The sequence below is a fragment of the Tachyglossus aculeatus genome (genome assembly GCF_015852505.1).
Source record: "Tachyglossus aculeatus isolate mTacAcu1 chromosome 12 unlocalized genomic scaffold, mTacAcu1.pri SUPER_6_unloc_1, whole genome shotgun sequence".
NCBI classification, from domain to species: Eukaryota; Metazoa; Chordata; class Mammalia; order Monotremata; family Tachyglossidae; genus Tachyglossus; species Tachyglossus aculeatus.
The window spans coordinates 20,034,298-20,047,005 of record NW_024044828.1 but is presented as its reverse complement, the minus strand read 5'-3'; the positions used below and the strand labels follow the sequence as shown (position 1 = coordinate 20,047,005).

Below are 12,708 nucleotides of genomic sequence, written 5' to 3'. Positions count from 1 at the left end.
TGTATCCCCCCAGCGCTTAGAACAAGTGGCTCAGTGGAAAGAGCCCGGGCTTTGGAGTCAGAGGTCATGTCTGCTGTGTGATCTTGGGCAAGTCACTTCATTTCTCTGTGAAGCATTGTAGCTCAACGGAAAGAGCCCGGGCTTTGGAGTCAGAGGTCACGGGTTCGAATCCCGGCTCCCCCACGTGTCTGCTGTGTGACCCTGGGCAAGTCACTTAACTTCTCTGAGCCTCAGTTCCCTCATCTGTAAAATGGGGATGACGACTGTAAGCCCCACCTGGGACAACCTGATCACCTTCTAAGCACCCCACGCAGTGCTTAGAACAGTGCTTTGCACATAGTAAATGCTTAACACCATTATTTATTGACTTATTCTCTGGGCCTCAGTTACCTCATCTGTAAAATGGGGATTAAGACTGTGAGCCCCACCTGGGACAATCACCCTGTATCCTCCCCAGCGCTTAGAACAGTGCTTGGCACATAGTAAGCGCTTAACAAATACCTTTATTTATTTATTCATTCTCTGTGCCTCAGTTCCCTCATCTGTAAAACGGGGGTGATGCCTGTGGGCCCCACGTGGGACCACCTGATCACCTTGTAAATTCCCCGGCGCACAGAACACTGCTTGGCACATAAGCGCTTAACAAATACCTTTATTTATTTACTTCTTCTCTGGACCTCAGTTCCCTCATCTGTAAAACGGGGGTGAAGCCTGTGGGCCCCACGTGGGACCACCTGATCACCTTGTAAATTCCCCGGCGCCTAGAACACTGCTTGGCACATAGTAAGCGCTTGACAAATGCCATTATTTATTTATTTCCTTATTCTCTGGGCCTCAGTTCCCTCATCTGTAAAATGGGGATGAAGACTGGGAGCCCCACCTGGGACAATCACCCTGTATCCTCCCCAGCGCTTAGAACAGTGCTTGGCACATAGTAAAGCGCTTAGCCAATGCCTTTATTTATTTATTTAGTCATTCTCTGGGCCTCAGTTCCCTCATCTGTAAAACGGGGGTGAAGCCTGGAAGCCCCAACTGGGACCACCTGATCACCCTGTATCCCCCCCGCAGTGCTTAGAACAGTGCTTTGCGCATAGTAAGCGCTTAACAAATGCCTTTATTTATCCTCTGGGCCTCAGTTCCCTCATCCATAAAACGGGGGTGAAGCCTGTGGGCCCCACGTGGGACCACCTGATCACCCTGTCTCCTCCCCGGCGCTTAGAGCAGTGCTTGGCACATAGTAAGCGCTTAACAAATGCCATTATTTATTTATTTACTTATTCTCTGGGCCTCAATGACCTCATCTGTAAAACGGGGGTGAAGCCTGTGGGCCCCACGTGGGACCACCTGATCACCTTGTAAAATCCCCAGCGCTTAGAACAGTGCTTTGCACATAGTAAGCGCTTAATAAATGCCATTATTTATTTATTTACTTATTCTCTGGGCCTCAGTTCCCTCACCTGGAAAACGGGGGTAAAGCCTGTGGGCCCCACGTGGGACCACCTGATCACCCTGTCTCCTCCCCGGCGCTTAGAGCAGTGCTTGGCACATAGTAAGTGCTTAACAAATTCCTGTATTTATTTACTTCTTCTCTGGGCCTCAATTACCTCATCTGTAAAACGGGGGTGAAGCACGTGGGACCACCTGATCACCTTGTAAATTCCCCGGCGCTTAGGACAGTGCTTTGCACATAGTGAGCGCTTAACAAATGCCATTATTTATTTATTTCCTTCTTCTCTGGGCCTCAGTTCCCTCATCTGTAAAATGGGGATGAAGACTGGGAGCCCCACCTGGGACAATCACCCTGTCTCCACCCCAGCGCTTAGAACAGTGCTTGGCACATAGTAAAGCGCTTAGCAAATGCCATTATTTATTTATTTAGTCATTCTCTGGGCCTCAATTCCCTCATCTGTAAAACGGGGGTGAAGCCTGTGGGCCCCACGTGGGACCACCTGATCACCCTGTCTCCTCCCCGGCGCTTAGAGCAGTGCTTGGCACATAGTAAGCGCTTGACAAACGCCATTATTTATTTATTTACTTATTCTCTGGGCCTCAATTACCTCATCTGTAAAACGGGGGTGAAGCCTGTGGGCCCCACGTGGGACCACCTGATCACCTTGTAAAATCCCCGGCGCTTAGAACACTGCTTTGAACATAGTAAGTGCTTGACAAATGCCATTATTTATTTATTTATTTATTCTCTGGGCCTCAATTACCTCATCTGTAAAACTGGGGTGAAGCCTGTGAGCCCCACGTGGGACCACCTGATCACCCTGTACCCCCCCCCCGCAGTGCTTAGAACAGTGCTTTGCGCATAGTAAGCGCTTAACAAATGCCTTTATTTATCCTCTGGGCCTCGGTTCCCTCACCTGTAATACGGGGGTGAAGCCTGTGGGCCCCACGTGGGACCACCTGATCACCTGGTATCCGCCCCCGCCCCCCGCGGTGCTTTGCACGTAGTAAGCGCTTAACAAATGCCTTTATTTATTTACTTCTTCTCTGGGCCTCAGTTCCCTCATCTGTAAAACGGGGGTGAAGCCTGTGGGCCCCACGTGGGACCACCTGATCACCTTGTAAAATCCCCAGCGCTTAGAACAGTGCTTTGCACATAGTAGGTGCTTAACAAATGCCATTATTTATTTATTTATTCTCTGGGCCTCAATTGCCTCATCTGTAAAACGGGGGTGAAGCCTGTGGGCCCCACGTGGGACCACCTGATCACCTTGTAAAATCCCCGGCGCTTAGAACAGTGCTTTGCACATAGTCAGCGCTTGACAAATGCCATCATTTATTTATTTACTTCTTCTCTGGGCCTCAGTTCCCTCATCTGTAAAACGGGGATGAAGACTGGGAGCCCCACCTGGGACAATCACCCTGTCTCCTCCCCAGTGCTTAGAGCAGTGCTTGGCACATAGTAAGCGCTTGACAAATGCCATTATTTATTTATTTATTCTCTGGGCCTCAATTACCTCATCTGTAAAACGGGGGTGAAGCCTGTGGGCCCCACGTGGGACCACCTGATCACCTTGTAAAATCCCCAGCGCTTAGAACAAGAACAGTGCTTTGCACATAGTAAGCGCTTAACAAATGCCATTATTTATTTATTCTCTGGGCCTCAATTACCTCATCTGTAAAACGGGGGTGAAGCCTGTGGGCCCCACGTGGGACCACCTGATCACCTTGTAAAATCCCCGGCGCTTAGAACACTGCTTTGCACATAGTAAGCGCTTGACAAATGCCATCATTTATTTATTTACTTCTTCTCCGGGCCTCAGTTCCCTCACCTGTAAAACGGGGGTGAAGCCTGTGGGCCCCACGCGGGACCACCTGATCACCCTGTCTCCTCCCCGGCGCTTAGCGCAGTGCTTGGCACATAGTAAGCGCTTGACAAATGCCATTATTTATTTATTTATTTCTTCTCCGGGCCTCAATCCCCTCATCTGTAAAACGGGGGTGAAGCACGTGGGACCACCTGACCGCCTTGTAAATTCCCCGGCGCTTAGGACAGTGCTTTGCACATAGTGAGCGCTTGACAAATGCCATTATTTATTTATTTCCTTCTTCTCTGGGCCTCAGTTCCCTCATCTGTAAAATGGGGATGAAGACTGGGAGCCCCACCTGGGACAATCACCCTGTCTCCTCCCCAGCGCTTAGAACAGTGCCTGGCACATAGTAAGCGCTTAACAAATGCCATTATTTATTTACTTATTTTCTGGGCCTCAGTTCCCTCACCTGTAAAACGGGGTTGAAGCCTGTGGGCCCCACGTGGGACCACCTGATCACCTTGTAAAATCCCCAGCGCTTAGAACAAGAACAGTGCTTTGCACATAGTAAGCGCTTAACAAATGCCATTATTTATTTATTCTCTGGGCCTCAATTACCTCATCTGTAAAACGGGGGTGAAGCCTGTGGGCCCCACGTGGGACCACCTGATCACCTTGTAAAATCCCCGGCGCTTAGAACACTGCTTGGCACATAGTAAGCGCTTGACAAATGCCATCATTTATTTATTTACTTCTTCTCCGGGCCTCAGTTCCCTCACCTGTAAAACGGGGGTGAAGCCTGTGGGCCCCACGCGGGACCACCTGATCACCCTGTCTCCTCCCCGGCGCTTAGCGCAGTGCTTGGCACATAGTAAGCGCTTGACAAATGCCATTATTTATTTATTTATTTCTTCTCCGGGCCTCAATCCCCTCATCTGTAAAACGGGGGTGAAGCACGTGGGACCACCTGACCGCCTTGTAGATTCCCCGGCGCTTAGGACAGTGCTTTGCACATAGTGAGCGCTTGACAAATGCCATCATTTATTTATTTCCTTCTTCTCTGGGCCTCAGTTCCCTCATCTGTAAAATGGGGATGAAGACTGGGAGCCCCACCTGGGACAATCACCCTGTCTCCTCCCCAGCGCTTAGAACAGTGCCTGGCACATAGCAAGCGCTTGACAAATGCCATTATTTACTTATTTATTCTCTGGGCCTCAATTACCTCATCTGTAAAACGGGGTTGAAGCCTGTGGGCCCCACGTGGGACCACCTGATCACCCTGTCTCCTCCCCGGCGCTTAGCGCAGTGCTTGGCACATAGTAAGCGCTTGACAAACGCCATTATTTATTTATTTATTTCTTCTCCGGGCCTCAATCCCCTCATCTGTAAAACGGGGGTGAAGCACGTGGGACCACCTGACCGCCTTGTAGATTCCCCGGCGCTTAGGACAGCGCTTGGCACATAGTGAGCGCTTAACAAATGCCTATTATCACTATCATTATTACTGCGCGTAGTAAGTCCTGAATAAATGCCATCAATAATAATAATTATTATTATTATTATGGTCCCCTCCCCCCCGCCCCGTGTGGGGGCGGCGGCCCCTTTAAGGCGCGCCCCCCCCGCGCGCGCGCGCGCGCGCCCGCTTCTCACCTCAGCCCCCAGTCCGGCGGGGGGGGGGAGGGGAGCGGCGGTGCCGGCCTTCCTCCTCCTCCTCCTCCTCCTCCGCGGCGCCCTCCGCGTTGCCCGGGCGATGGCGGTTTCTCGTCCCCCAAGATGGCGGGGGCGGCGGCGGCCGGGCCGGGTCCTCTCCTCCTCCTCGTCGTCGTCGTCGTCGTCGTCGCCGCCGCCGTGGCCGTCGGGCGGGCGGTCGGCGGGGCAGTCGGGCTGACTGAGAGGAGCGGAGCGGGGCGCCGGGGAGCCATGGCGGGGGGGAGGAGAGCCGCCATGATCAGGCCTGAACAATCGAGCGGCCGCTCGGCCCGCGCCGGGAAGGGGCGCCCCCGCCGGGGCGGCGGACCCCGCCGGACCCCGCCGGTCCCCGCCGGTCGCCGCCGGACCCCGCCGGTCCCGGCCTGGCCTCGGCCCGGCCCCGGCCCCCGCGGGGGGAGGCCGCCTCATCGATGCCATCGGCGCCGCCATTGGTCGCGCCTGGCGCGGGCGGGCGGGGAGGGAGGGACCAGGCGCCGCCGCCGCTGACAGGACCAGCAGCGCCGGGGCGGACGCGCCGCTAGGGTGAGCCAGCACATCGCGCGCGACGCCAGGGACATCTCGCGAGAGCAGCCCCCAAACGGGGGGTGTGGGAGACACGGGACACAGAGAGAGGGAGAGAGAAGGACACGCGCACTCCCCCCCACCCTTACGTAGGCCGGAAGTGACGTCAGCGCGCTCGGGGGCCGCCGCCCGCGAAGGCCGTCCGAGCCGCCTCATGGCGGTCGTTGAGGCGGCCTCTCCCTCAGGCAGTCAGTCAGTCATTCCATCGTATTTATGAATAATAATGGTCACTGCCAACTTGCACTTCCCAAGCGCTTACTTCAGTCAGTCATTCAATCCTATTTAATAATAATAATAAGTGACTGCCAACTTAGTAGAGTCAGCCATTCAGTCGTACTTAGTAATAATAATAATGGTTGCCAACTTGCACTTCCCAAGCGCTTACTTCAGTCAGTCATTCCATCCTATTTAATAATAATAATAATAATGGTGACTGCCAACTTAGTAGAGTCAGCCATTCAGTCGTACTTAGTAATAATAATAATGGTTGCCAACTTGCACTTCCCAAGCGCTTACTTCAGTCAGTCATTCCATCCTATTTAATAATAATAATAAGTGACTGCCAACTTAGTAGAGTCAGTCATTCAGTCGTATTTATTAATAATAATAATGGTAACGGCCGACTTGTACTTCCCAAGCGCTTACTTCAGTCAGTCAGTCAATCGTATTAATATTAATAATGGTAACTGCCAACTTGTACTTCCCAAGCGCTTAGTTTAGTCAGTCAGTCAGTCGTATTTATTAATAATAATAATAATAATGGTAACTGCCAACTTGCAGTTCCCAAGCGCTTACTTCAGTCAGTCATTCCATCCTATTTATTAATAATAATAGTGACTGCCAACTTGTACTTCTCAAGCGCTTCGTTCAGTCAGTCGTATTTATTATTAATAATAATAATAATAATGGTAACTGCCGACTTGTACTTCCCAAGCGCTTACTTCAGTCAGTCAGTCAATCGTATTTATTAATAATAATAATGGTAACTGCCGACTTGTGCTTCCCAAGCGCTTAGTTTAGTCAGTCGTTCAGTCGTATTTATTAATAATGGTAACTGCCAACTTGCAGTTCCCAAGCGCTTACTTCAGTCAGTCATTCGATCGTGTTGATTAATAATAATAATAATAGTAACTGCCAACTTGTACTTCTCAAGCGCTTCGTTCAGTCAGTCGTATTTATTAGTAATGATAATAATAATAATGGTAACTGCCGACTTGTACTTCCCAAGCGCTTCGTTCAGTCATATTTTTCAATAATAATAATAATGGTAACTGCCAACTTGTACTTCCCAAGCGCCTAGTTCAGTCAGTCATTCAGTCGTATTTATTAATAATATAATAATAATAATGGTAACTGCCAACTTGTACTTCCCAAGCGCCTAGTTCAGTCAGTCAGTCATTCGGTCGTATTTATTAATAATATAATAATAATAATGGTAACTGCCAACTTGCACTTCCCAAGCGCTTACTTCAGTCAGTCATTCAATCGTATTTATTAATAATAATAGTAACTGCCAACTTGTAATTCTCAAGCGCTTCGTTCAGTCAGTCGTATTTATTAGTAATGATAATAATAATAATGGTAACTGCTAACTTGTACTTCCCAAGCGCTTAGTATTTATTAATATTAATAATGGTAACTGCCAACTTGTACTTCCCAAGCGCTTAGTTTAGTCAGTCAGTCAGTCGTATTTATTAATAATAATAATAATGGTAACTGCCAACTTGCAGTTCCCAAGCGCTTACTTCAGTCAGTCATTCGATCGTATTTATTATTAATAATAATAATAATAGTAACTGCCAACTTGTACTTCTCAAGCGCTTAGTTTAGTCAGTCATTCAGTCGTATTTATTAATAATAATAACTGCCAACTTGCAGTTCCCAAGCGCTTACTTCAGTCATTCCATCGTATTTAATAATAATAACAATAATAGTGACTGCCAACTTGTACTTCTCAAGCGCTTCGTTCAGTCAGTCGTATTTATTAGTAATGATAATAATAATAATGGTAACTGCCGACTTGTACTTCCCAAGCGCTTACTTCAGTCAGTCATTCAGTCGTGTTTATTAATAATAATAATGGTAACTGCCAACTTGTAATTCCCAAGCGCTTAGTTTAGTCAGTCGGTCATTCAGGCGTATTTATTAATAATAATAATAATGGTAACTGCCAACTTGCAGTTCCCAAGCGCTTACTTCAGTCAGTCATTCGATCGTATTTATTAATAACAATAATAATAATAGTAACTGCCAACTTGTACTTCTCAAGCGCTTCGTTCAGTCAGTCGTATTTATTAATAATAATAATAATAATGGTAACTGCCAACTTGTACTTCCCAAGTGCTTAGTATTTATTAATATTAATAGTGGTAACTGCCAACTTGTACTTCCCAAGCGCTTAGTTTAGTCAGTCATTCAGTCGTATTTATTAATAATAATAATAATGGTAACTGCCAACTTGCAGTTCCCAAGCGCTTCAGTCAGTCATTCGATCATATTTATTAATAATAATAATAATAATAGTAACTGCCAACTTGTACTTCTCAAGCGCTTTGTTCAGTCAGCCGTATTTATTATTAATAATAATAATAATGATAACGGCCGACTTGTACTTCCCAAGCGCTTACTTCAGTCAGTCATTCAATCGTATTTATTAATAATAATAATGGTAACTGCCAACTTGTAATTCCCAAGCGCTTAGTTTAGTCAGTCGGTCATTCAGTCGTATTTATTAATAATAATAATAATGGTAACTGCCGACTTGTACTTCCCAAGCGCTTACTTCAGTCAGTCATTCAATCGTATTTATTAATAATAATAATGGTAACTGCCAACTTGTAATTCCCAAGTGCTTAGTTTAGTCAGTCGGTCATTCAGTCGTATTTATTAATAATAATAATAATAATAATAATGGTAACTGCCGACTTGTACTTCCCAAGCGCTTACTTCAGTCAGTCATTCAATCCTATTTATTAATAATAATAGTAACTGCCAACTTGTACTTCTCAAGCGCTTCGTTCAGTCAGTCGTATTTATTAATAATAATAATAATAATAATGGTAACTGCCGACTTGTACTTCCCAAGCGCTTACTTCAGTCAGTCATAAAATCGTATTTATTAATATTAATAATGGTAACTGCCAACTTGTAATTCCCAAGCACTTAGTTCAGTCAGTCGGTCATTCAATCGTATTTATTAATAATAATAATAATAATAATGGTAACTGCCAACTTGTACTTCCCAAGCGCTTAGTACAGTCAGTCAGTCGTATTTATTAATGAGAATAATAATGGTAACTGCCAACTTGTACTTCCCAAGCGCTTACTTCAGTCAGTCAGTCATACTTATTATTAATAATAGTAACTGCCAACTTGTACTTCTCAAGCGCTTCGTTCAGTCATATTTATCTATAATAATAATAATAATGGTAACTGCCGACTTGTACTTCCCAAGCGCTTAGTACAGTCAGTCAGTCATTCAATCGTATTTATTAATAATAATAATAATAATGGTAACTGCCGACTTGTACTTCCCAAGCGCTTAGTACAGTCAGTCATTCAATCGTATTTATTAATAATAATAATAATAATGGTAACTGCCGACTTGTACTTCCCAAGCGCTTAGTACAGTCAGTCAGTCATTCAATCGTATTTATTAATAATAATAATAATGGTAACTGCCAACTTGTACTTCCCAAGCACTTAGTACAGTCAGTCATTCAATCGTATTTATTAATAATAATAATAATAATAATAATGGTAACTGCCAACTTGTACTTCCCAAGCGCTTAGTACAGTCAGTCATGCAATCGTATTAATGATAATAATAATGGTAACTGCCAACTTGTACTTCCCAAGCGCTTAGTTCAGTCAGTCAGTCAATTCATTCCTTCATTCATTCAATCGTATTTATTGAGCGCTTACTATGTGCAGAGTGCTGGACTAAGGGCTTGGGAAGTCCAGGTTGGCAACATATAGGGACGGTCCCAACCCAACAGCGGGTTCCCAGTCTAGAAGGGGGAGACGGAGAACAAAAGAAAACATGTGGACAGGTGTCAGGTCATCAGAATAAGTAGAAGTAAAGCTAGATACACATCATTAACAAAATAAATAGAATAGTAAATATGTACAAGTCAAATAAATAGAGTAATAAATCTGTACAGACATCTATACAGGTGCTGTGGGGAGGGGAAGGAGGTAGGGCGGGGGGATCAATCAATCAATCGTATTTATTGAGCGCTTACTGTGTGCAGAGCACTGTACTAAGCGCTTGGGAAGTGCAAATTGGCAACATATAAAGACAGTCCCTACCTAACAGTGGGCTCACAGTCTAAAAGGGGGATGGCGAGGGGGAGAGGAAGGAGGGGGCTCAGTCTTGATGGAGCGCTCACTGGGTGCACAGCACTGGACTAAGCGCTTTGAAGGACAATTCATTCTATTGTATTGATATTAAGCGCTCACTATGTGCAGAGCACTAATAATAATAATGGCATTTATTAAGCGCTTACTATGTGCCAAGCACTGTTCCAAGTACTGGGGGGATACAAGGTGATCAGGTTGTCCCACGGGGGGCTCACAGTCTTCTTCCCCATTTGACAGATGAGGGAACCGAGGCCCGGAGAAGCGAAGTGACTTGCCCAGAGTCACCCAGGTGACAAGCGGCGGAGCCGGGATTTGAACCCGGGACCTCGGACTCCAAAGCCCGGGCTCTTTCCCCTGAGCCAAGCTGCTTCTCAAGTACCTCATCTGTAAAATCAACCGACCAGTCGTATTTATTGAGCGCTCGCTATGTGCAGAGCCCTGTTCTAAGCACTCGGGAGAATACAAGACTAGACTGTAAGCCCGTTGGGGGCAGGGACTGTGTCTCTATTGCTGCATTGTACTTTCCAAGCGCTTAGTACAGTGCTCTGCACACAATAAGCGCTCGATAAATACAATTGAATGAATGAATACAACGGAGTTAACATTACAACAGATCGCAGCAGTTAGAGAAGCAGCGTGGCTTAGTGGAAAGAGCACAGGCTTGGGTGTAAGAAGGTCATGGGTTCTAATCCCGCCTCCGTCACTTATCTGCTGTGTGAACGTGGGCAAGTCACTTCACTTCTCTGGGCCTCAGTTCCCTCATCTGTAAAATGGGGATTTGAGGCTGTGAGCCCCATGTGGGGCAGGGACTGTGTCCAACCCAATTTGCTTGTATCCCCCCAGCGCTTAGCCTGGCACTTAGTAAGCGCTTAACGTGGGATTAGAACTCGTGACCCTTTGACTCCCAAGCCCATACTCTAGTAGTAACAATAATAATGATGGCATTTATTAAGCGCTTACTATGTGCAAAGCACTGTTCTAAGCGCTGGGGAGGTCACAAAGTGATCCGGTTGTCCCACGGGGGGCTCGCAGTCTTAATCAATCAATCAATCAATCAATCGTATTTATTGAGCGCTTACTATGTGCTTAGAACAGTGCTTTGCACATAGTCAGCGCTTAACAAATACCATCATTATCTTAATCCCCATTTTACAGATGAGGGAACTGAGGTGCAGAAATAATAATAATAATGATGGCATTTTTTAAGCGCTTACTATGTGCAAAGCACCGTTCTAAGTGCTGGGGGGATACAAGGTGATGAGGTTGTCCCACTTGGGGCTCACAGTCTTAATCCCCATTTTACAGATGAGGGAACTGAGGCTCAGAGAAGAGAAATGATTTGCCCAAGGTCACACAGCAGACATGTGGCAGAGCCGGGATTCGAACCCATGACCTCTGACTCCCAAGCCCGGGCTCTTTCCACTGAGCCACGCTGTTTGTCGAGGGATTAGTCGGGCAAGGCCTCTGTGTGTAGAAGCAGCGTGGCTCAGTGGAAAGAGCCCGGGCTTGGGAGTCAGAGGTCATGAGTTCGAATCCCAGCCCCACCACTTAGCTGTGTGACCTTGGGCAAGCCACTTAACTTCTCTGTGCCTCAGTTACCTCATCTGGACAATGGGGATTAAAACTGTGAGCCCCATGTGGGACAATCTCATCACCTTATATCCCCCAGCGCTTAGAACAGTGCTTTGCACATAGTAAGCGCTTAACAAATACCATTATTACTCTTCTAGACTGCGAGCCCACTGTTGGGTAGGGACCGTCTCTATACGTTGCCAACTTGTCCTTCGCAAGCGCTTAGTACAGTGCTCTGCACACAGTAAGCGCTCAATAAATACGATTGAATGAATGAATGTAATATTTGTTAAGCGCTCACTGTGTGCCAAGCACTGTACTAAGCGCTGGGGTAGATACAAGATCCTCGGATCATACTTGAGCCGCACAGTCCAAGTAGGAGGGGGAATTAGGTATCGAATCCCCATTCTACAAACGAGGGAACTGAGGCACAGAGAAGCGGCGCGGCTTGCCCAAGGCCACACAACGGGGATGCGGTGGAGCCGGGATTCGAACTCAGGTCCTCCAACTCCCAGGCCCGGGCTTTTTCCACTAGGCCACGCTGACTTCTCTTGCGCGGAGGTGCGATTTTTAGAAAGGCTCCGAAAGCAGGGAGGGCGGTTTTCTGTCGGATACGAAAGACCGCGAGCTCGTTGAGGGCAGGGAATGCGTCTGTTTATTGGCATAGCGTACGCTCCCAAGTGCTTAGTACAGTGCTCGGCACACGGTGAGCACTCAATGATTCATTCGTTCGTTCAATCGTATTTATTGAGCTCTTACTGTGTGCGGAGCACTGTACCAAGCGCTCGGGAAGCCCAAGTTGGCAACATCTAGAGACGGTCCCTTACCCGACAGCGGGCTTACAGTCTAGAAGGGGGAGACAGACAACAAAAGAAAACATATTAACAAAAAATGATGATGACGAGGGCATTAATTAAGTGCTTATTAAGAGGTAACTGAGGCACAGAGCTGTTAAGTGACTTATAATAATAATAATGACGGCGTTTGTTAAGTGATTGCCATGTGCAGAGCACTGTTCTTAGCACTGGGGAGGTTACAAGGTGATCAGGTTGCCCCATATTAACAAAAAATGATGATGACGATGGCATTAATTAAGCGCTTATTAAGAGGTAACTGAGGCACAGAGCTGTTAAGTGACATAATAATAATAATGACGGCGTTAAGTGATTACCGTGTGCAGAGCACTGTTCTTAGCACTGGGGAGGTTACAAGGTGATCAGGTTGCCCCATATTAACAAAAAAT

General features: G+C 46.8%; 1 protein-coding gene across 2 annotated transcripts in view; it reads right to left on the bottom strand.

The window, feature by feature from the left end:
* The window catches only part of INO80 (INO80 complex ATPase subunit), a 74,791-nt gene extending 69,691 nt beyond the window's left edge, over positions 1 to 5,100 (bottom strand). For both annotated transcript variants that reach the window (XM_038741289.1, XM_038741290.1), the window contains exon 1: positions 4,911 to 5,100. The gene's annotated coding sequence lies outside the window, so the exon portion shown is untranslated. The remainder of the gene's footprint in view (positions 1 to 4,910) is intronic.
* Between the last annotated feature and the right edge of the window lie 7,608 nt (positions 5,101 to 12,708).